This window comes from Pinus tabuliformis, chromosome 6 (genome assembly GCF_031772625.1).
Source record: "Pinus tabuliformis cultivar Carrire ecotype Pingquan chromosome 6, CPIR1, whole genome shotgun sequence".
Classification (NCBI taxonomy): domain Eukaryota; kingdom Viridiplantae; phylum Streptophyta; class Pinopsida; order Pinales; family Pinaceae; genus Pinus; species Pinus tabuliformis.
In genome coordinates this window covers 1651357405-1651381304 of record NC_142292.1, presented here as the reverse complement: position 1 = coordinate 1651381304, position 23900 = coordinate 1651357405, and positions in this window count along the sequence as shown.

The following is a 23900-nucleotide window of genomic DNA, read 5'->3' as shown; positions in this document are numbered from 1 at the left end:
ATGGATAGGCACAGACCCGTAAGGGATTCATGGATTTGGTTTAATTCCATTTGAGATCCATTTTGGCTTGATTGCGGATTTTCATTGGATTTCTGTGTATTTCCTGTGTATTGGAATTTTGTTCCGTTTTCAGGAATTTGCCCGAAGAAAGGTCGCCTATGTATTTTCTTTGTAACAGCTCCCATTTCTTGTGCCATGCTATAAGCGGGTGTTGTGAAACAATGATGCATTTCTTTAGCAGGGATGAATTATGAAGCACACAAAGTTGAAGAGCCACAAAATAATGATTCCTCATGATTGAAGGGACAGAGGAACAACTGGCCAGACGCAGAGCCACAGAGCCATAGAGCCAGAGGGCCAGATGCAGAGCCACAGGGAGCAGAAGAAATCATAGAGCTGCAGAGGAATGATGACATGGAGAGGAATGGATGGAAGCCGCAGAGTCGGAGGATTCCTCAAAGGCCAGAGAGCCAAGCGAAGAAGCTAGTTCTCTCTCTAGAGAGCTCACGTTGTAACATCCCACAACCGCAGATCTGATAGAGTCATAGAGCCACTAGACGTTGGGGTGATTGCAGAGGGATGTTTCCTCAGGATGAGGAAGGGACAAAGAGCCTATGAGTTTGAGCCAGAGAGCTGAGAGCTTGAGGTCGGATATCCTGAGAGCCGATAGCTACAGAGAGCTAGAGAGCCGATAGCTACAGAGAGATAGAGAGCCGTAGAGCCGAGGATTCGTAGAGAGCCACTAGAGGTTGGGAGGACAGTGAAAGAGCCACCATAGGCTAGAGGCTTGATAGAGGCAGAGCCACCAAAGGTTGGAGGCAAAGCCACAGAGCCATAGAGTTCAAAACAGACTTCTATGAGCCATGAGGCTGTAATGAAGTTTCAGAGCAGCAAAGAGATCAAATGATGACGTTGTTTCTGGTGTCTGATGTGTGTTATAGACAGAAGAAGGAACTCTAGAGGTAACATAGAATTCTGAGGGAGTAGATGCAAGCTAGGAGCTCAAGATAGCCTGTAGTGTTGATTGAAGGAATCTAGTCTAGAGAAGCCTAGATCTGTCTGCAGAGTATGGACAGTCAGTGGGATAACATGGTATTCTAAACCCATAGGTTCAATTGTAAACCAATGCAGTTGAGTGTGGAACTTGTAAAAGAAGTTTACCATAATCCAAAAGAGCCTAGTTGAGTTGACTATAGCTCATGGAGATGTAGCCTAAGATATCAGGGTGAACTCCTCATTAAACTTGTTGTCTTTATGGTTTGTTTATTTGTTGCATTTACTGTTATGTGTGTTTATATATCAGTTTAAGAAAATAAACTTAAAGAAACTAAGCAGTTAAAGGAAAACACAAGCATACACCTATTTCAGTTATTTATTCTGCAATTTGTCAACATAAGCTAGATCTTGGAAATTATTTAAGCTTTGGAGTGGGAGAGGTTCTTGTAAGCACAACAAGAAGCCTAGGTGCCCATTTCATACCAACACTGGGGGACACCCTCTGCATAGTTCTAGGAGGAAAATTACACTCAAGTCTCTATGCTTTATGGGGTTCGAGCAGACATGGAGGAGGTTTGATGATTGATTCTGAGAAATGTGTATTTTAGGTCAGGCTTGAGGAAACTTCTGTGTAATTGGAATGGAAGGTTAGCTTCTCACTTCTAGGACTATGCAATGCAACTATCATAGAGGATAATGTTTGTGCCTTGCGGAGTTCTAGGTAGCATAGCAACATCACCGAGGGCTGAGATTGCATAGTGAAGCTCATTCGGGGTCTGGTGAAGTGGGGTTGTCCGGTCAGAAGGATTTTTCAGAAAAATGGATAAGTGTGCGAGGCAAGTGATTTGTATTCTTGATTTGCATATGAATCTATCTCAATGTCCACATGTTCGTTACGATATAAGCCTCCCATTTATTCATATCTCGTGTCTAATATTTTGACTTTTAGTTTATGTGACGCCTTTATGGATTACCCTAGGCCTTGTAAACATTAAATTTAGATGACATTCTATTTCCTATATAATTACATTTTTTTCTCCCAGAATGTTATGACAGTGGCACTTTCATGATTCATACATGAGTTTAAAACCCTTTCCTAAAAAATAAATTGTCCTATGCGATTTCTCTTCACTCATACATTAGTAAAATTTAATTTGATTTTTTATTTATTTTGTTACTAAGATAATATGATGGAATTATTTGCATAACATGAACCATCACAGTGATTGAAATGGTAGAAGCAACAGAGAAATGGGCCTTGGGGTGAAAATAAATAGGAGTCACAAGTAGGATTTCATAATCCTAATGATGGGAGGAATAAGGAAAAGTGTTTCTTATTTTCAACCCTGTGATTATAGCTTGATGGATTCTTCACATGATTTATATTCTGGTGCATGGATTATCTTTGGCTTATATAATTAATTTTATACGGCATGTTTCAATGTCAACATGGTTCTACATCAACATTTCTTGAACATATGTACATTAAGATTATCTTCAAATTATTTATTTATTAGTAAATAAATATGGTTAGGGAGATAACTAAAAATTACAGTATTTTGAGGAATTAGAGGGCCCCACCTACCAAAACATAAATATAATAAGAAAGTTAAATTTTATTTAACTTTCCCCTTTAGAAACTCATTCCTACTCCCTAAACAAATCATGATTAGAAATCAAGTATAACATTTTATCCAAGCAGTTTAACTTCCCAAGTGCATTGAAGGTCCTTAAAAGGGAATGAAATCTATGAAGATAGGAGAGATAGCACTGTGAGGAGATGTATGCACAAAATTTTCTATTGTCATTCTTTCCTTTCATTTTATTTTCTGTGATTCAAAGATGTTATTATGAAACCAACTAACAAAATAGAATAAAATATAGAACACTGACTTAAAAATTATCCTCTTCAAGGGGGAAACGTCCTTTACATTACTCAAATTCTTGGATGATACAAATGATAAGACCTTCATGGTATATATAGGAGTCTAAAGGGTCACAATATAATTAGAACCTACATAACAATAACATCATAAGGGCATAAGAATAACAATAGTGGGCTTCTATGTGGCACAACAATAACAACAGGGAGCTACACTAACAATAAAAATAAGGGGAATACACTAGTATTATAGGGATCTAACATGCCTCTCTCCTTCAAAAAAGTGTTGTCCTCAACACTTTCATAGTTCCTAATGTTTCTATATAAAATTCTCAACGTCCCATGTGGAATCTTTAGCGGGGAATTTCTTCCACTTAATGAGATACTCTGAAAAAAATCGATTTAGTAGCTATCAAGTTCTTATTCCCGTTACTAATTCAGGCTCAAATATGATTTTTCCTCCTTCGTCAAGTTCTAGAAACACTGTTTGAACTGGGAGTTTGTCATCAATAACCTTATTGAAGCATGAAACATGAAAAACTTGGTGTACTCAGGAAGATGCAGACATCTCTAATTTGTATGCCATAGTACCAATATTTTGCAACACCTTGTAAGGACCATAGTACTTGGGTGTTAATTTATTATCCTTTTTAGCTTGCTTGCGGAACATTTTTTTGTATGGTTGTATCCGTAAAAATACTCAGTCACCTACATCAAAACTTATTTCATTGTGATGTTGATCTATCTGTTGTTTCCTTTAATTCTACGCCATAGTGAGGTTATCCTTTAAGAGTTGGAGAACTTGTTGTTGATTCACAATGTGTTCTTCCATTGTTTGAACCTTAGAATTTTCTCTTAAATATTATGTGATGGATGGTGGATGATATCCATAAACTTCCATAAACAGGGTCATTTTTGTTGCAGTATGGAAGGAAGTGTTATACCACCATTAGCTAGAGGTAACCACTTGACCCATTGTGTTTTCTTATCAGATACAAAGAAACAAAGATAAACTTCCAAACATTTGTTCACTATCTCAGTTTTCTCATCAAAGTGAGGATGATAAGATGAGCTATGAGCTAATCGAGTACCAAGAGAAATAAATAATTTCATCTAAAAATTTCCAATGAAAATGGGATCTCTATCACTTACAATAATATTTGAATTTCCATGTAGCTTTTGAATTATTTCCATAAATGCAGTAGAAATTGTACTAGCTTTCAAAGGATGAGATAATGGACAAAAGTGTGCATACTTGGTAATTCTATCAACTGCCACCATGATGATACTCTACCTTCAAAATTGGGTAAACTAGTGATAAAATCCATTGAGAACTCCTCCCAACGCTGACTTGGAATGGCTAAATGTTGTAATAGACCTGAGGTATTAGTTGTCTCGACTTTATTTTGTTGGCAAACCAAACATTTTTCCACAAACTTCTGAATATCTTATTTAAGACCATCCCAAAAAAAATCCTTCTTGAACTTGTGATAAGTTTTTAAAAATCCTGAGTGCCCTCCAAAGGGGGAGGTGTGCAATTCCAAAAGAATATTTTTCTTGAGTTGGGAATTCTTACAAAGATATAAATTATCTTTGTACCATAATAAATCATCTTTCCACCTAAATGTATCAAATTTACTAGGAACTTGTTGTAACTTTTCAATGAGTGTCCACACCTCTTCATCATTCTTACATTCATCCCTTTCTTTGGTTATCCAATCAGGTTGGATAATATAAATGGCACAAATAAATTCTTCCACGTCCTTATCCTTTCTTGAGAATGCATCTACAACAACATTTTGCTTCCCTTTTTTGTAGATAATTTCGATGTCATAACCCAACATATTTGTGACCCATTTTTTCTACTCTTCTGAAGATAATCATTGTTCCAAAAAGTAGTTAAGACTATCAAGGTATGTTTTTACCTTGAAGTGTCTTCCCATTAGGCAAGCTTTACATTGCTTTAGTGCATGTAGTATTGCCAACATTCCTTCTCATAAATAGTTTGTGTAAATACTTTCCTTTGATTGGACGACTTTCAAAATCAATGGGTCTTCCTTATTCCATTAAAACAACACCAATTCCATTTCCTGAGGCATCACAATCCAAAATAAAGGTTTTTTTGAAGTAAGGCGTAGCTAAGATCGGTGCTTGGCACGATGTCTCTTTAAGATGTTCAAAGGCCTTAGCTATTTCTGGAGTCCAAGAAAACTCATCTTTCTTTAGTAATGTTGTTAGAGGTTTTGTTATTCTCCCATAATTCTTAACAAACTTGCGATAATACCCTGTCAACCCAAGAAATACTTGAAGATGCTTTATGGTTGTGGGGATTTTCCATTCCTTAATGGCTTTAATTTTGTTAGGTTCTACCTTAACAACCTCATGAGATACAATATGACCCAAATATTCCACCTCCTATACTCCAAAGAAATAGATGGATGTTATTGCATATAATTGTTTCTCCTCCAATAGTTTGAGCACTCTGTCAACATGTTGAACATGATTCTTCCAGGACTTGTTGTATATTAGTATATCATCAAAAAATACTAATAAAATTTTCCTAAGGAAGGGTTTGAAAATTTAATTCATCAAACCTTGGAATTTCGAACATGCATTAGTAAGGCCAAAAGGCATGACGAAAAATTCATAATGACCCTCGTAAGTTCTGAATGTTGTTGCCGGAATGTTTTCAGTCTTCATTCTAATTTAATGATATCCTGAATAAAGATCCAACTTGGTGAGGCAAATTGCTCCATGTAATTCATCAATGACAGGAATGGGAAATTTATCTTTAATAGTGAGCTTTTTGAGCTCCCTATAATATAGTCAAATATCCGATGATCCATCCTTCTTGTGCACCAATACTACTGGAGTAGAGAAAGAACTTTGACTAGGTTTAATTATACCAACCTCTAGCATTTCTACAACCATGCATTCAATTTCACTCTTTTGGGCATAGGGATATCTGTAAGGTTTGTTGTTTGGAGGAACAATTCCTGGAATAAACTGAATAGCATGATCATGATCACGAATAGGTGAGAGGCCTTTGGGAGTCTCAAATATCTTGTAATGATTGTCTAAGAATTTTTGGAGATCTGAAGAAATAGATGATTTTGATGTTTGAAACCTATTGAGCACAATTGTGCAATGACGTCGCATTTTTCTTTATTCAAAAGTTTATTAATGCCATTAAAGTTGATTATGTTTCTTGGTTTCCGTACGATACCCCATAATTCAACTTTTTTCCTTCCCAAATAAAATTCAAGAATGGTTATCGAAAATTAAAAGTTATCGTCCCCAAAGCTTGTAACCATTGGACTCCTAGAACAACATCAGCACCACCCATTGGAATGGAAAGAATTGGACTATTCAATTCATAATCTCCCATGGTTAGCTTGATATTGTAGCACTTTCCAAAACAATTTATATTTTCTCCATTTGCAACCATCACTTGAAATTTTGGTGCTAGATATAGGAACTAATTCAATTCCTTAGCTATATTACAATGAATAAAATTATGATTACTACCTAAATCAATCAACACTATTACCTTTTTCTTCTTGATATATCCTTCTATCTTGAGCATTTGAGGAGTGGTTATTCCTACCAATGCATTGCAAGATATGGTCATATTGATTTATTCCTTTTCAAGTGTTGGTTCCTAGTGCATATGCTCCTCTTTTGATGTTTCTTGTTCCTTTTCTTCCTCCTCTTCACAATCTATTTAGAATAATTTCTTCTCAACACACGTATGACCTTTAGTGTATTTTCTATCACAACTATAAAAAATATTTTTTACTCTATTTTCTTCCAATTGTTGTGGCATCAACCTTCTAGGTTGTGGAAGGCTAGGAGAAGAAACTCTTCCATCTTTATAGTTGTGAGTGGTAGATTTCCTTGTTGCCATAATTTTTCTTTCAACTTTTCTTGCCACCTTGAATTCCTTCTCTAATGAATCAGGTTCCCAAAGGTGAACCTCATGTTGGATGTTATCCTTCAAAGTCCCTATGGAGACATCAATCCTATGCTCCTCTGGAATATCTATTACCCTAGTATTCAATTTTTGGAAGCCCTCAATCTCCTCCGCCATTGAACCCTTTTGTTTGAGATTTATAAATTGGCTAAAAAAGGTGTTACTCTTTGTATCCTCATAATGTGCTATCATTTCCTTCGTAAAAATTAACCAAGTGACAAGTGGTTTACGAGAACAAGTCCGTAGATACCATAAAAATTAATTGGGTTCTAAATATAAAGGTACAATGCATACCTTTTGTGAGTGTTTCACATCATGGAGATCAAAATATTGCTCCATATGTAGTATCCATGTTATCGAATCCTTGCCATTAGACATCCTCATATCGATATTTGGAATGTGGTGGTTCTTAACTACAACATTGGATTATCTAAAATCATAATTCATATTCCTTTTTTCCTCATCATGATTTTCATGGATTACCTTGTCACCACTGAGAAGCCTTTCTTCTAGCAACTTTTTCAAACCTTCCTTCAAACCTTCCATCTTGACATTCATCATTTCTTCCACGTCTACTTTGAAACCATCCTTAAAAAATTTCATGTCGCTTTTTATTTTTACTTCTAAACCATCCATCTTAACTTTCACCGCTTCCAATTACTCTTTGCAAGAGATAAATTTGTTGCACTTGGTCTCATAATTTAGATATAGCATGTTGTGTTTCTTCCTCTTCTTCATGTGTCATAGTACAACTTTCTAGTTTCTTACTAGGTGTGTCCATTTTTTTTCTTCGGGGCATTTTGGAATCAAACAATGATATCTATGCTTCACTATCCTCTTTAAATAACTTCGACCTGATTTTTCAAACAAAATTTATTCAAAATGTTTTAAACAAATACACACCTTTTTCTTTCTTTTTAGGAGCTCAATATTGAAATTGTTGTATCTTTGTAATTTAATTTCTTCAAGGCCTGCAATTGAACCTTTTGGTATCCCTATGATTATTCTTTCCACTGCCACAAGTCAGATCAAAAATGGAATTTTCAAGGTAAATTTATCGCAAATATCCCACAATGCCCTGATTATCGACTAGTTCAGTAGAGAAAATTTGTACGGAGTTGCACGTGTCACTATTTCTAACTTCAACCATAAAAATGATACAAAACAAACTAAACTCCATGCAATTTCATCCCCCTTTTACAAAAATCAAATCTGAAGCTTGGACATAAAGTTATGACGGTTTCTCCTAGGTCACCTATTTGAGATTGAATTCTAGACACTACAAAAATCATAACTTCCTCGTATAATATCTCCAAAAAAATAGCAAAACAAGATCTGAAATTCATAAAAAAAATTCACCAATATCTCAAATACACATGGTTTTAATTTCATCATCTGAATCCACGTAGAAAAACAATTATAGCGAAAATTCCAAGATGACTTGTTTGAAGAAGTGAAACCCTAGGCTCCAAAGTTCTGCTACCAAATGTTATGCAACTAGCTCACAAAACAGAAGAAAAGATAGATCAACGACTTAAAAAATATCCTCTTCAAGGAGGAAACCTCATTTATTTTACATAAATGTATAATTCTTGGATGATACAAATGATATGACCTACCTGGTAGATATAGGAGTCTAAGGGGTCAGAAGAATTAGAACCTGGATAACTATAACACTGTAAGGGCACAACAATAACAATAGTGGGCTTCTATGTGGCACAACAATAACAACATGGGGGGTACATGGGCACAACAATAACAATAGCGGGCTACACTAACAATAACAATAAGGGGAATACACTATTATTATAGAGACCTAACAAAAGTTAATCTATTGATGGAATCAGACCTTCTTCAAAAAGAAAATAAAGTTGAAGGAAACTCCACTCAACCTTTCTAAGGATATTTTAAGGTATATTGAATTTTTTATAATTCATTTACTAATAGAAGGTCTGGTTTAATTTGACCAGTGCTAATAGCTATCAATTTTTTAGAGAAAGCAAGTTGTCCAAAACTATATCAGGTTGCTTGAAGGGTGTTTTGAAGTTATCATATCATTTGTTTCTTTTGTTTTTGCTCCTAGAGACAACCTCAGATTGCTGACAAGCACGATGAGACATCACCCATGTTCTATACACATATATAAGAGGCATCAGTTGGTTCTTTCATCCAAAGATGCAAGTCAGGTATTTTAGTATTTCTACACATACACAGTTCCCAGAAATATAATAGAAAATAGTGGAGGTCAAGCACTTCAAAGGCTTACAATTTAATCAGCTTTGTGGAATAAATGAGGGAAGACAAGGAGAAGGAGTAACCCAAAATGTAGAGCTCAAAGTACCAAGAATTCTATATTAAAAACATAGAGCCTGAAACCATGAGATTTGCTGCAATTATCTGAGTTACAGGTAGATATAATGAACATAAAAGAAACTAGATGTTATGATTCATGCAGTACAATTTAAAGATATAATTTCAACCCATCAAACAGGCATGTGCATTAACATCTCAATGCAAATGAATCTGTAGGAAAGTATGAAATATTCTAGCATCTATTGTTACATGAATTCAGAGAAGAAAATAGACAAAATGGATGAAAATAGGAAATAACACATTGTAATACTTCAAAGGAGGAATCACCACTACTCCTGTGATATTCTGCAAGATCTATGTGACTAAGTGATACAACTTTCACAAAAATATTAGACTTTCTTTGCATATTTTAGAACCTTTATTCAGTGTTGCTACCCCTTATTTATAAGAAGAAGGGGTGCATTATCAATCATGATACAGTACAAAATATCCCTTGGGCGAGTCTCAATTGTCAGATTAGCTTGCTTTCTCGGCGAGGGAAGGCTCTGTGTCCAAAAAACATCACAAAAACAGTAATTGCCTCATAAAGGAAAGCACATCACAAGATCACAAAAAATATGAAACGTTAATGCAATATCTTTGTGCCCATTCCTGTAATTACTTTAGCTTCAATATGCATCTAGTTCACGGTATGGTCTTTGGTGCGGCTCAGCTAACTCTTGTCATTTCTTCTTTTAGTGCCTTCAGCGCCGACCTTGGAAGCGGGTCTTGAAGAGCCATTTCTAAGTCCACCCAAACTTGGTTTTGAATGCTCCCTCTTCTTGATTTACTGCTACAGCTACTTTTGGCGTCGACCCTGTCATTTATGCCATTAAAGTCCTGTAGAAAAACAATCAATGCCCTGATCTGGCCTGGCTTTGCATATCGCAGTGTAACTAATAATTCTCGGGCACGGAGTTTTTACCTCTAAAATAGGCAAAAGGGCACTTTTTCGATTCCCCCCTTAGCCCCCTTACAGCCCCTTGTGCAATTTTCTACATATGACCAGGAGTTGGAACCGAGGGCCTAGCCCTTTGGGCACTGAGGCTATCAACGGATGTGCAAGGGCCTTTTCTTTGTATAACCTGAATCGCCCTCAATGACGTCCTTTTACCGCATTAGCTAAAATCTAGGCCCGAAACATTTATCAGATATGGCCTATAAAGTATCCCATCCAGGGTCCTTTTCTTTATCACAATCAAAGTCCCGCATCTCGATGTTGAATCCCATTTTCCTTAAGTTTCTCTCCTTAACAACTGTGACTACCGATTTGCAGAATGACGTTATCATTTCCACATGTCACCCTATGAGTGGTGACACATGTCACCCGGAAATGACCCCATAGGACCCCTGAAAACACTAAAACTAAGTGACACATGTCCCCTTCCACGTCAGCTTTGAGGACCAATCATATGCTGCCATGTGGCCCTCGGGAGGAGAGATAAAAAGGTTTGCCCAACACCGTTTTCGCAAGAATTTCCTTTGTTAAATAATTTCAGGCCTCCCCGATGTTTTTCCATTGGATCGCAAATCAGTGATATCGCATGATGTTGTGAGACTGTGGGGTTCGGTACTACGAGATGAGGGATGCGGGATTGCGAGAGTGTGGGATTTCGCCACATGGAGGAGAGAGAAGGGGGTGGCTCAGCCTCTGTTTTGTCATGCATTTTCTTTATAATTATGTTTTTTCCCTCCCCGGAAATGTCACACCGTATCACAGGGTCAACCCCCACACAATATTTTAAGTTTAGAACCCATCGATCTGTGGGACTATGGAGTCGTCAAGATGTAGGATGCAGGGCCCTCTGGGACTGTGGGAATTGCAGGGTCACCGGGAACCTATGGGACTGCGGGAACTGCGACGTCACTAGGATTCGAGACTACTAGATTGTCGGGATGTGGGACACTGCCACATGGAGGAGAGAAAAGGGGAGCTAACCGCCCCTGTTTTTCATGCATTTCCTTTGTATTTAGTTTTCGGCCCTTCCCGACGATTTCACACTATATCGCAAGATCAACCCCCACAAAGTTTGGAGTTTTTTGTGACTGCAGGACTATTGTGACAACCAATTTTCGGGATGCAGGATTGCGGGATGCTCTCATGCTTAGCCATTTTTTTGGTTTTCTAAGATTTCCAAAGGAAATCTTAAACATGCTCTAACTTTTGATCCAGGAGTCCTTTTTTGGACTTCTATATACCCTCGGAATGCTCACTTTGGGCATTATGCGATGGAGAGATTCTAGTCAAGCTCTGATTACTTATGTTTTTCAAGAAATGGCTTCCACTTCAATGTTTGTATGCATCCTTAACAAGTAATCATTTGCAAAGCAGTGAGTGACAATATTGGCTCCACGTGGGGACAGTGCCTTGCTAGTAAGGTGCTGAGAACCTACATACTACGAACTACTCCTTTGGGCATGGAGACACTTGTAATCAAAAGATAACTTTCATTAAAGTAGATTTTTTACATAAAATGAAAATTCAAATAACAATTGCAATACACACACCGGATATTTACAATGACTATAAGGCAGGTACTTCTAATTTTGAAAATAAAATTTGACGAACTAACCATTTACTGGAAGTTCCAAAATTTCACCATCTAAGTTTTCAAGTAGATATGTGTTGTTCCCTCTCTATTCTGCAATCCTAAAGGGGCCAAGCCATAGTGGATCAAATTTTCCATGTTTTCCTTTTTCCTCCCGTCAAACATCCCACATGAGAACTAAATCTCTTAGCTGATTAGGTTTGTCCTTGGCCTCCAGCTGTTCTCTCTTTTCCTGGAGCTCAACCAGCTGTTTTATCCTTCTTGTCAAGGTACTTGGCACTTCCTCGGCTTCTTGAAGCAACCTTGCTACTAAAATTGCTAGTTGGATCGGGAAGACAACAACCTTGCCATACACTAGCTCAAAAGGTGATTTTCCAGTGGATCTTTTAGGCATTACTCGGTTAGCCCATAGACAAAACTTCAGTTGGGAGTCCCAGTTCCTTTGATTTTCAGTGATGGTATTCTTTAGCACCCTCACCACAACTTTGTTTGAGGACTCAACCAAGCCATTCCCTTGAGGATAATATGTAGTGGAGTGCCCATTTGTGATATTTTATTTATGGGAGAAGTCTATGAACTTGGAATATTTGAAGACCTGAGAATTGTCACTGATGATTTTAAAAGGACAACCAAAGCAGGATAGTATGTTCTCCTCCATGAATTTTATCACTACTGAGTCTGTAGCATTTCTAGCTAGGATGACATCTGCTCACTTGGTGAAATAGTTAGTGGCTATTAATATCCCTTTGTGCTAGCCACTGGATGGTGGATTAATCTCCCCTATGAAGTCTAGTCCCCATTGTCTAAAAGGCTCCTCCACATGCACATGAATCGGGGGGAGAGGAGAAAACTTATGTCTTTCAGCAAACATTTGGCATTTCTGGCACATCCTAACACTAGAATGAACATCGCCAAACAACATAGGCCTGTAGAATCCATCCTTGAGGATTTTGTGTGTCGTGATCTTCCAGTAGTAATGCCCTCCATACACTCCTTCATGAAACTCCCCAATCACTTTATGGTTCTCTCCTTCCACCAAACATAGCAACAATACCCCCACAGGGTCCCTCATGTAGAGTAAGCCATTGGATATGATATATTTTTGTGCTTTCAATCTCAAGCTTTGGTATTTGGATGTCTCCAGCTCCAACGGGAACCTTAGGAATAAGAGGTAATGAATGATGTTCTTATACCAAGGTGATCCCTCGTATTTGGCATAGACTTTTACTCAGATGTTTTAATACTGCTATGGTAATCCTCTGGTCTGCCTTCCTCTTTGATTAGTTCTATCCCTAGTGCTTGGTAGTTGGATTCAGATAAAACCTTAGCTAGCCCCTAGCCTTTAATGAGCTTGGTAGGCTTTATTTCTAGATCGTATTCTTGTATTTTTGCTATCCACCTACCCCTCTTTCCTTCAATGTCTCCTTGCACTAGGATGTCCTTAACTGCTGTCGTTGGGACAAATGTTGTGATTTTTTATTGAAGCACATACGTGTGAAATTCCTTCAGAGCCTTTACCAGTGCATAGGCTTGTTTCTCCAATACATTATATTTTAGCTCAGTGTCCCTTAGGACCTGGTTAAAGAAGGCGATGAGCTGCTCATAACCCACTTTATTTTTCTGTAGTAGCAATGTGGTGATGGTATGTGGGGAGGCGAAAGAAAAGATGCAGAAAGGCATTGAATAGACGGGGCTGACTAACATTGGGGCTTCAGGAAAAGCTTCTTTGATTATATTAAAAGAGTCTCGGGGGACAGGGATCCACTTGAATTTATTTCCCTTCTTGAGCATGTTTATAATGCCCTTGACTATCCATGCATAGTTGGGTATAAACTGCCTTAAGGAATTTATTCTCCCCAAAAAGGTTTGGACTTCTTTCTTGTTCCTGGGTAGAGGAATGTGGCTGATAGCTTCAACACATTTTAGATCAATATTCATGCCCTCCTCTGCTACTATATGTCCTAGAAACTTCCCCTCACTTAGCGTGAACTGAGACTTCTTAGGATTCAAGGAGAGACCATATCTCCTACACTTCTCAAAGGTGAGTTTTAAGTGGAGGATGTGTTCCTCCTTAGTCTTGGAAAAGACTATGATGTCATCCAAGTAGACCACCACGAATTTTTCTATCTCCCCCAAGAAAGCTATGGCCATGGCTCTCTGAAATGTGGCCCCAACATTTATCATCCCAAAAGGCATGCAAGCATACATGAATGTTCCCCATGAGGTGGTGAAAGTGGCATTTTCCTGATCCTTGGGATGAACTGCCACTTGATTGTATCCAGAGAACCCGTCCATCATGGACATTCAGGATGAACCAACCAATTTCTGCAATATATTATCCATCTTGGGTAGCGAGTAGTTTTCTTTCAAAGAAGCCCTCTTTAGATTCTGGAAGTCTACACATAGCCTTATCTCTCCGTTCTTTTTCTGGACTGGGACCAAATTCACTACCCACTCAGAATATCTTAAAGGTACTATGATCTTTTCCTAGAGTAGCTTCCTTACCTCCCTTTCAATGGAGGGGAGTAGGAGTGGATTTATTTGTCTAAGTTTCTGCTTGCAGGGTTTCATTCCTCTTTTCAAGGGAATCTTATGTTGTATGATGTTAGTATCAAACATTTTCAAATCATCATAAGACTAAGAAAAAACATATTTGTAGGTTTTGAAAAGATCTAAATACCTCTATTTGTAATGCAAGTGGATTCATTTTGACAACTTGATCATCTAGGGCTCCACCTCTGATTTGATGTTACAATCTTGTACTTGATCTTCCATCTCAGGAGCCATTTGTTTGGCAGCTTTTTCATCTTTATTAAAAAGCATTTATAGTGGGACTAGTCCGTGAGGGATAGTGTTCCCTTTCAGTTGCAAAATTTTGTGCCCAACCATTGTTTCTTTCCATGAAGTGACTTCTTCTTCTTCTTATTCTTCTTCTTCTTCTTCTTCTTAATATTGCGTCTTTCCATGAAGTGACTTCTTCTTCTTCTTCTTATTCTTCTTCTTCTTCTTAATCGATGGTGGAGTTAGAAAACTCCCCAATGAATTCTATGAATCGTTTCACTTGCTCATCATCTTTCAACACCTGTTAATGCTTTATGTTATTAGGTATGGAGGGTCTACACCTGACTTCCACCTCATATATGAGGAGAGTATTTTTAGGGGGTTCGAAAGTTCTTGAAGCTACAGCCAGGGAGTCTGCCAGTCTATTTCCTTCTATGGGCAGAAATTGGATATTAAAAGCCAGGAAGTTTTCAATTAAATCCCAACTTCATTGTGGTAGGTCCTCAGTCTGGGGTGTTTGGCCTGGCATTGATTTTTTATTTGTCTTGTGACCAGCTCAGAGTCCCCATAAATTGTTAGGCATTGAATATTCATATTTTTTGTAGTTTGTAACCCAAGGAGCATTGCTTCATTCTTCGTCACGTTATTGGTTGCTTCGAACTCTAGCTTGAATGAGAGGTGTATCAGGCGGCCCTCAGGAGATACCAACAATACTCTTGCCCCATTTCCCTCTTTTGAATTTTCTGCATCAAAATATATTTTCCATACTTTTCTTTCACTTGCATGCTAATGTTCTAGCTGCCATGTTAGGTGGACTGATGCTTCTTCTAAGATAGAATCGTCTTCTTCTAGGAGTAGACAGGAGAGGTCACTTTATTTTCCATACATTGGGGATTTTTGTTAGCCTTTAGCTGAGGTCACATTTTTTACAAAACTGGATTCCCTATATAGCCTCCTTTGTTCTCCTCCAACGGTGGGAATTGTAGCATAAGTCAAATCCAACCTGATAGAGCACCCCAACTTGAAACCCCAAGACCTAGATAGTAGCATGCCAAAATGAGGGAGTATATTTTCCACTACTCTATCCATTACCATGCTCTTCACCGAGATCTGAGCCAGGTTCACCACCAAATCCTTTATCATTCCCAAACATTTGACCCTCTTGGAGTCAAAGGAGTATAGGTCTTTGTAGGGCTTGGCGATTTGCAAGCTATGTTATTTTATTACTTCCAAAGGCATCACATTGTGGGAGGCTTTGGAATCCAACATGAAATTATGCAAGAGAAGGTCATGGACTCCTAGAGTCACATAGAAAGGTGTAGTAGAAGGATCGTGTTCTTCCACATGTGGTCCAAAGACCACCATTTTCCTCTCTTCCTAAATATTTAGAGAATCATGGGTGGGTGATGACACAGATCGATGCATGAATTGAGATACCTAAGCTTTATAGGTAGGCTGCTTCAGAAGCTTATTTAGTGGAACATAAATATTTACCTTCTCAAGCTCCTTTTGAAGTTTGAATGTAGATTAGGTCTTTTCTATACCTCCTAGCTCTGCTTCTCCTTCATTACCACCGATATTTTTCTGCAGAACAGGTGCCTCCTTTTCTATGTGTCCCTCTGAGCTATTTCTTTCCTTATTCAAGGGGACTTTTTCCCAGGTAGGATTAGGATTCACATTACTTTTCCCTTTATCTTGTACTAGGGGAAGAGTTTGGGGGGAATTTTCCTCTTGTTTCTCTAGTTCTCTTGACCTCTTGTTTGAAGATCTTAGATTATATCTACATTTTGGTTATGCTAGCATGAACTCTACAAATTGTTTGTAGTAATAATCTATATCTTACTCATCTGTTGCTTCTCCATTATGACTAACCTCCTCATGAACCGTATTCTCATGTTCTTCTTCAGCGAAAGTAGAATATCAGTTTCCCTGCATCTCCTATGTATCTGACCATTGTTCATCGGGATCATCTTCTAAATATAGAGGATGAGGGATAAGGTTTGGCTATTCCTTTTTATCCCTTGGAATCGACTGTAATGGTGACCTTCTATACTGTGGGTTATATCCCTATTTTTTGCCTTGAGCATTCTGTTTGGAGAGACTATTGTTCTCGATTTAAAGTTTTCCAACCTTATGTGACAAACTCCTAATTAGTTTATCAATATCCTCCAACTTCAGGTCATGTGATTCTCTTATTTGATCAAAGGAGGAAGCTTCCTCTTTACCTCTTCTGTTCCGAGTGGTTTCCTGCTTTCCACTTGACTTCCCTGTTGAGGCAAAAATTGCTTCTACTTCAAGAGAATCGACTTGGAGTTGATCTAAAGTAAGAGAATTCATTTATCTTAATGTCAAACCAAATTTGGGTTCAAAGGCTTGCAGGTAAGCTACACAAGCAACAGCTAGGGTAGGATTTATCTCAACAGGAAAGCCATTATACTTCTTATTCAACCTCTTATTAAATTCTTAGATATCCTCCTTTGGCTTCTTCCTAATGGCATTAAACTCTGTGAGGAGGTACTCATGATTTCTCTTCTCACCCCACTTTTGTGTGAAAGAGGTCTCAAGTTCATCCTAAGTGGTGATGGAGGCATTTGGTAGGGTTTTAAACCATTTTCTAGCTTCTCCATCAAGGGACTGTACAAAAAGTCTCGGGACCACATCCAGCTATTCTACATTCAGGTTCTCAGCAAAAGCACAAAAGACCTAAAAGTGTTTTTGAGCAAAATTTTCATCTTCCCTATTAACCCTGGGAAAATTATTTAGGGAGTCCCGAGGCATAACAGTTAGGGGATGAGGTAAATTGAGAGGTGAATACTTATTTAGAAAAAATCCTAGAAGAGCCATCTGAATTAATAGAGGTGGATTAAGATTTAGCTGAGGATATTGGGTCGAAACCACAGGGTTTTGAGTGGCTGGAATGGAAGCAGGGTATGTCAGGATCTTAGGAACCAATCTTGAAAAGTGAGCAACAGTGGGCTAAGAACTGGAAGGGGAAGTTGCAAAGGCTGGTGAGATGGTAGCAAAATCAGGGGTAGTTTTCTCTTCCTGGTCTTTCCTGAAAATTAATTTTTCAGGGTCATATACAAATGGGGCTTTCTACTAGGAGGTGCCTTAGCAAGTATGAGGCTTGTTAAAATCTGGGGTGATGAATGACAATGAGGAGGGTGTGGAATCGCCAAGATGATGTGAATGCAATCAGAACAGACTTCACTCACCTACACGAAGGGTGCTCAATTTTTCATATCCTAGGTGAAAAATGCTTCAATATGTTGCCCGTCAACAGTACTAGAAGATGTTGTCGCTCCCAGAGATAGCCTCTAATTGTTGACAAGACGAGTGCCTGGGTACCTATAAATTGGTGTATCTCAAATGATTCTTAAGAAGGAGGAGACATCACCCATGTTCTATACACATATACAAGAGACATGAGTTGGTTCTTTCATCCAAATATGCAAGTCAGGTATTTCAGTATTTCTAGACCTACACAGTTCCCAGAAATATAATAGAAAATAGTGAAGGTCGAGCACTTCAAAGGCTTACAGTTTAATCAGATTTGTGGAAAACATGACAGAAGACAAGGAGAAGGACTAACCCAAAATGTAGAGCTCAAAGAACAAAGAATCATATATTAAAAACATAGAGCCTAAAACCATGAGATTTGTTACAATTATCTGAGTTACAAGTAGATATAATGAACAAAAAAGAAACTGGATGCTATGATTCATGTAGTGTGGTTTAAGGATATAATTTCAACCCATCAAACAAGCATGTGCATTAACAGCTCAATGAAAATGAACATGTAGGCAAGTATGAAATATTCTAGCATCTATTGTTACATGAATTCAAAGAAGAGAATAGACAAAATGGATGAAAACAAGAAATAACACATTGTAATACTTCAAAGGAGGAATCACCACTACTCATGTGATATTCTACAAGATCTATGTGACTAAGTGATACAGGTTTCACAAAAATATCATATTTTCTTTGCAGATTTTAGAACCTTTATTCAGTGTTTCTACCCCCTATTTATAAGAAGAAGGGGTACATTATCAATCATGATATAGATATCCCAAGGTCAAGTCTCAGCTATCAAATTAGCTTGCTTTCTTGGCCAAGTAAGGCTCTATGTCCCAAAAACATCACAAAAACTGTAATTGTGTCATAAATGAAAGCACATCACAAGATCACAAAACAGATGAAACATTAATGCAATATCTTTGCACCCATTCCTGTAATTACTTCAGCTTCAGGCTGCATCTAGTTCATGATATGGTATTTGATGCCACTCGGCTAACTCTTATAGTTTATGCCTTCAGTTCCTTTGATGCTGACCTTGGAAGCGGGTCTCGAAGAACCATTTCTGATTCCACCCAAATTTGGTTTTGAATGCTCCCTCTTCTTGATTTACTGCTATAGCTGCTTTCGACGCCGACCCTGTCATTTCTGCCATTAAAGTCCTTGCGGAACATAATCGATGCCCTGATCTAGCCTAGGGTTGTGTATTATAGTGTAACATAGAATTCTTGGGCGTGGGATTTTTACCTCTAAAATAGGCGAAAGGGCGCTTTTTAAATTCCCCCCTTAGCCCCCTTTATTACAACCCCTTGTGTGGTTTTCCCCATATGACCAGGGGCTGGAACCGAGGGCCTAGCCCTTTGGGTGCTAAGGCTATCAATGGTTGTGTGGGGGATTTTCCTTATATAAACTGAATCACCCTCAGTGATGCCCTTTTAAATCATCAGTTGAAATCTGGACGTGAAACCTTGATCAGATATGGCCTATCAAATATCGCATTCGGTGTCCTTTTCTTTATTGCAATCAGAGTCTCACATCCCAGTGTTGAATCCCCTTTTCCTTAATTTTCTCTCCTTAACAACTGCGATTGTCGATCTGCGGGGTGACTTCATCGTTCCCATGTGTCACCCTATGAGTGGTGACATGTGTCACCCTGAAATGGCCCCATTAGACCCCTGAAAACGTTGAAACTGAGTGACACGTGTCCCCTGCCACGTCAGCTCTGAGGACCAACCGTATGCTGCCACGTGGCCCCTTGGAGGAGAGAGAGAAAAGCCTACTTGGCCCTATTTTCATAGTAATTTCCTTTGTTAAATAATTTTGGCACTCCTTGATGATTTTGCACTGGATCGCAAATTAGCGATATCACGTCATGTTGCGGGACTACAGCATTTAGGACTGCGGGATGCAAGATTGCTGGAGTGTGGGATTTTTCCACTTGGAGGAGAGAGAACGGGGTGGCCTAGCCTTTATTTTGTCTTGCATTTCCTTTATAATTAGTTTTTAGCCCTCCCTGGCATGTCACACCATATCGGAAGATCGGCCCCTGCATGGTATTTTAAGTTTAGAACTTGCCGATCTGCGGGACTGCGAGGTCGCCAAGATGCGGGATGAGGGAATTGCAGGGTCGTCGGGAACCTACATGACTACGGGAACTACACAGTCGCTGGGATGCGGGACTGCAGTATCATTGGTATGCAGGATACCGCCACATGGAGGAGAGAAAAGGGGAGCCACCCACCCCTATTTTTCATGCATTTCCTTTATATTTAGTCTTCGGCTCTCCCCGATGATTTCACACTATATTGCAAGATCGGGCCCCGCAAATTTTGGAGTTTTTTTTGGCTATGAGACTGTTGTGACAGCCGATTTTCGGTGTGTGGGATTGCTAGATGCCCTCATATTTAGCCATTTTTTTGGTTTTTTGAGCTTTCCAAAGGAAATCTTTAACAAGTTCTAACTTCTTATCTAGGAGTCATTTTTTGGACTTCTATATACCATTGGAAAGCTCATTTCGGGTGCTATGCAATGGAGAGGGTCTAGTCAAGCTTTGATAGCTTCTCTAGGTCAGGAAATGGCTTCCACTCTAGTGTTCTTATGCATCATGGACAACTGATCATTTGCAAACCAATGAGTGAGCAATGAGTGACAACAACTTTCCTGGAATATTTGTATATGATTTCAACTACATTGAAAATGTTATAGAATTAAGTCTAGCCAAGGTTTTCATAGAAACCCACCAAATTTGATTTGTTGTACTACACGTTATTATATAAAAATTGGCCTTTTTCGCTTCGTATTTTTTTCATGTTCCTCTTTGATTTTACATATTTTTAATAGAAAATTGTTCTCTTATTTCTTTTAAATTAAAATGAAAGTTAAGAGCTACAGTGTTTTAAATTCATAAGACTTTGAATTGTTGACTAGTTTACCTCTAATTAATTCTAATTATTATTTTTATTATTGTTAGTATTACATACAATGTTTATTTGTACAAAATTTTATAACTTTTATTGCATATCTATACATATTTATTTATGTTATCTTACTGCAAATAACACTTTTCATATTGTAAATACTTGTAAATTTTCCATAAAATAGTCACTAATCTCTAGGGCATTAAGCAACAAGAAATAAGTCTCATTATCTCACTTGCATGCTAAGATTAGAGGGGTTGGTTAGGATAACTATAACTACTTCTCTCTGATGAACACTTATGAAAAAATTTCACCTCCAGAGATTTGATTCCTCTTAAGGCTTATTAGATCTGGAGTCGAGATGGATCTATGCTAATTTTTAATAATATTATTTCTAGTTATTTTAAGTTCACATCTCTATATATAGAAATATTCTTATTTTCAATTATATTAAAATCTCGCTAATGCTTATAATTACACATATATATTCTTAATTTTTTATTTTATTGAAATATCGCTAATGCTTATAATTACACATGTATAAGAATTTCTCTTTTGACATGTATATATATATAACTTACAAAAAAAAACTTTGTTGTAAATATTGAATTTTTATCTAAAAAATTACAACATAACAAACCAAATTAAATCAATTTATTATTTTCGTTACTTTTAAATTTTTATTACTTTTTAAATTAAGTCCACATTAATTTTTATAACTTTTTAATGTTTCATCACTACAATATATTTCCCAAATATTTAAATGTTAATACAGTCTATTGTCCTTTGTACATAGCCCTAGGCTAAGGGACTATGCCAAAGCATCTAAAATAATGTTTTTGATTTTTATTGGATGACCAATGCTCAAACTTTTAAACAGATGTAAACCTTAATTATTTCTAAGAAAATAGAAGGGCTCATTCTTCACTCTTTACAGAATTAAAATTTAAAATGATATGAAAAGCAGAATTAAAGAAGTTATATAATTCTTTAAATATTCAAATTGAACATCTAATTCCTTATATATAGCAGATGCGTATAGAAATTTTCTACAGCCAAATAGTACATGTATAAGAGATGGCAAAAGGCAACAATTTATTGATTTAGAGGAATTAACTCAAACAAACAGTTTCAATTAATTAATCTCTTTAATTAAAGATAACTTTGCAGGAGCTTTTAGATAGATTGATATTCAATCAAATCTTACCTAGAATTTTGTGTTACCTTAAACATGTGTAGAGAAAATACAAAATGATACAATAAATCAATACTAGAGGAACTCATAGAGATACACAAGTCGTTAAGAACTAGTCCACGATCCTTCTATTAATCTTTAGAAATAGTTCCGAAAATTACAAGAATGTTTGTGGGTTCATCACAAGGGTTCAACCCTTTCTTCTTTGAAATGTAGAATATATATAGAGTTCTACATTCTAACATATCTGAACTAGAACCAAAATTTATTACAAAGTAAAATATCATCCACAAAATTTTGGATTTTACAAAAACAGAACTAAAGATACTAGACTTGAACTAATTTCGAGGGATGTTTTTGATGACTATAGATGGAAATTTGTTTATTTTTATCATTGTCCCTAAAATTTTGTTGTTTTTTGCTAAAACTGTGTTGTCTACTCCTAAAATTTTTCATTATATTCCTATTCAATGAGTTCACACAGTTTATCCCATCTCTTTTCATCAGGGATAGAAAATTTTAACAATTTCCTATATAACTCATCGACTTCAGTTTATTTTTCAAAAGTGGGTCGAACTAGAAACAAATGCCTGATTTCATGTTGTATTCATAAATCATAGCTTAAATCTTCAATGAAAGCTTTCCCAGTAATGACTCCTCTTATTTTAGAAAATTTGGTCTTGTCCAGTGCTATATTATGTAGCCTTTATTGATATTCTTCAAGTGGGATCAATTTTCCACTTCTATGTTGCAAAGATGGAAGTCCTTTCTGATATAAAGAATTAAACTTCTTATGAAATTTCTTAATTTGAACCTCCAAGTTCTGACACTTGTTCTTGAGTTGGAACATTAAATTTCTCTTTGTTAAAATATTTTTGGCCTCCAGGACAACTTCGATTCTATCTTCCGTATTGAATTCTTTAAGCTTGTCTTTTGTCTTAGAGTTTAGAACTTTGATTATCCTTGGAGCATCTCTAGGTTTGTGGTCTAGGTACTTCTTTTTGCTACTGCTTCTTGTGATCTCTGCAATAAGTCTTCTTGCTCAAAAAATAATTTCAATTGAAGGCCATAAATTAGTCACTGATACATTAATGTCTATCCAAATATTTTCTTTGGCCTGAGCAATGGTTTTTGCAATTAAGGATTCATTTTAGTAAACGTCTATTGTTGAGTTAATTTATAATTTTTCTGAATCTCAACCAAATATGCATTATCAGATTTAATCTTTTGTTCCTGGATCTTTTGAAGCTGCATTTTTAGTTTTTCAAGCTCTTGATATTTCAAAGATAAGTCTGCCATGGCTTTTGATAGTTGTTTTACTATCACAGTATATTGTGTTTCTACTGTGATGGTTTTTATTGTAGATGTCCCTGCTACTGAAGTACCTATTGTAGAAGTAGTGGCTATAGGAATGGTAGTTTAAATTTTGAGTTTCTACTCTTTTTCTTTTAGGAGTGAGTCTATATTAGTTTCCATTTTTTGTATTTGAACATTTTGTTCAACTATCAATTTGAACATGTTTTCTTTATCCCTTTCTAGCTGAAAAATTTATTTTTCTTGTGGATGTTCATTAGTAGGAAGCTTTAGTTTCTTCCTCAATGATTTAATGTCAAAATTATTATTTTTTATCATTTCTTCTATCACTTTAATATTACTAGGATCATATCCTAGCTTGATCACCAGATCTTCAAGAGCTTTGATTCTGGTATCTTTGGCCAAGGATGACATTCTCTCCATCTTCAATTGTGAATGAATATTGTTCAGGGAAGCTTGCAGTTTGGAAGTTTCCATTGCTGAACTTGTCTATGTGGAATATATCATTTCACGAGCCTCCTTGCGCAAGTCAATCTGATCAATGACATGAATTTGATTGGTATCAAAATAAAAAATGGAAGTTTTGTAATCTTTTGCACTCTTAGGGACTAAAATTTTTGGTTCTAAGAAAGCCAATTGAAAC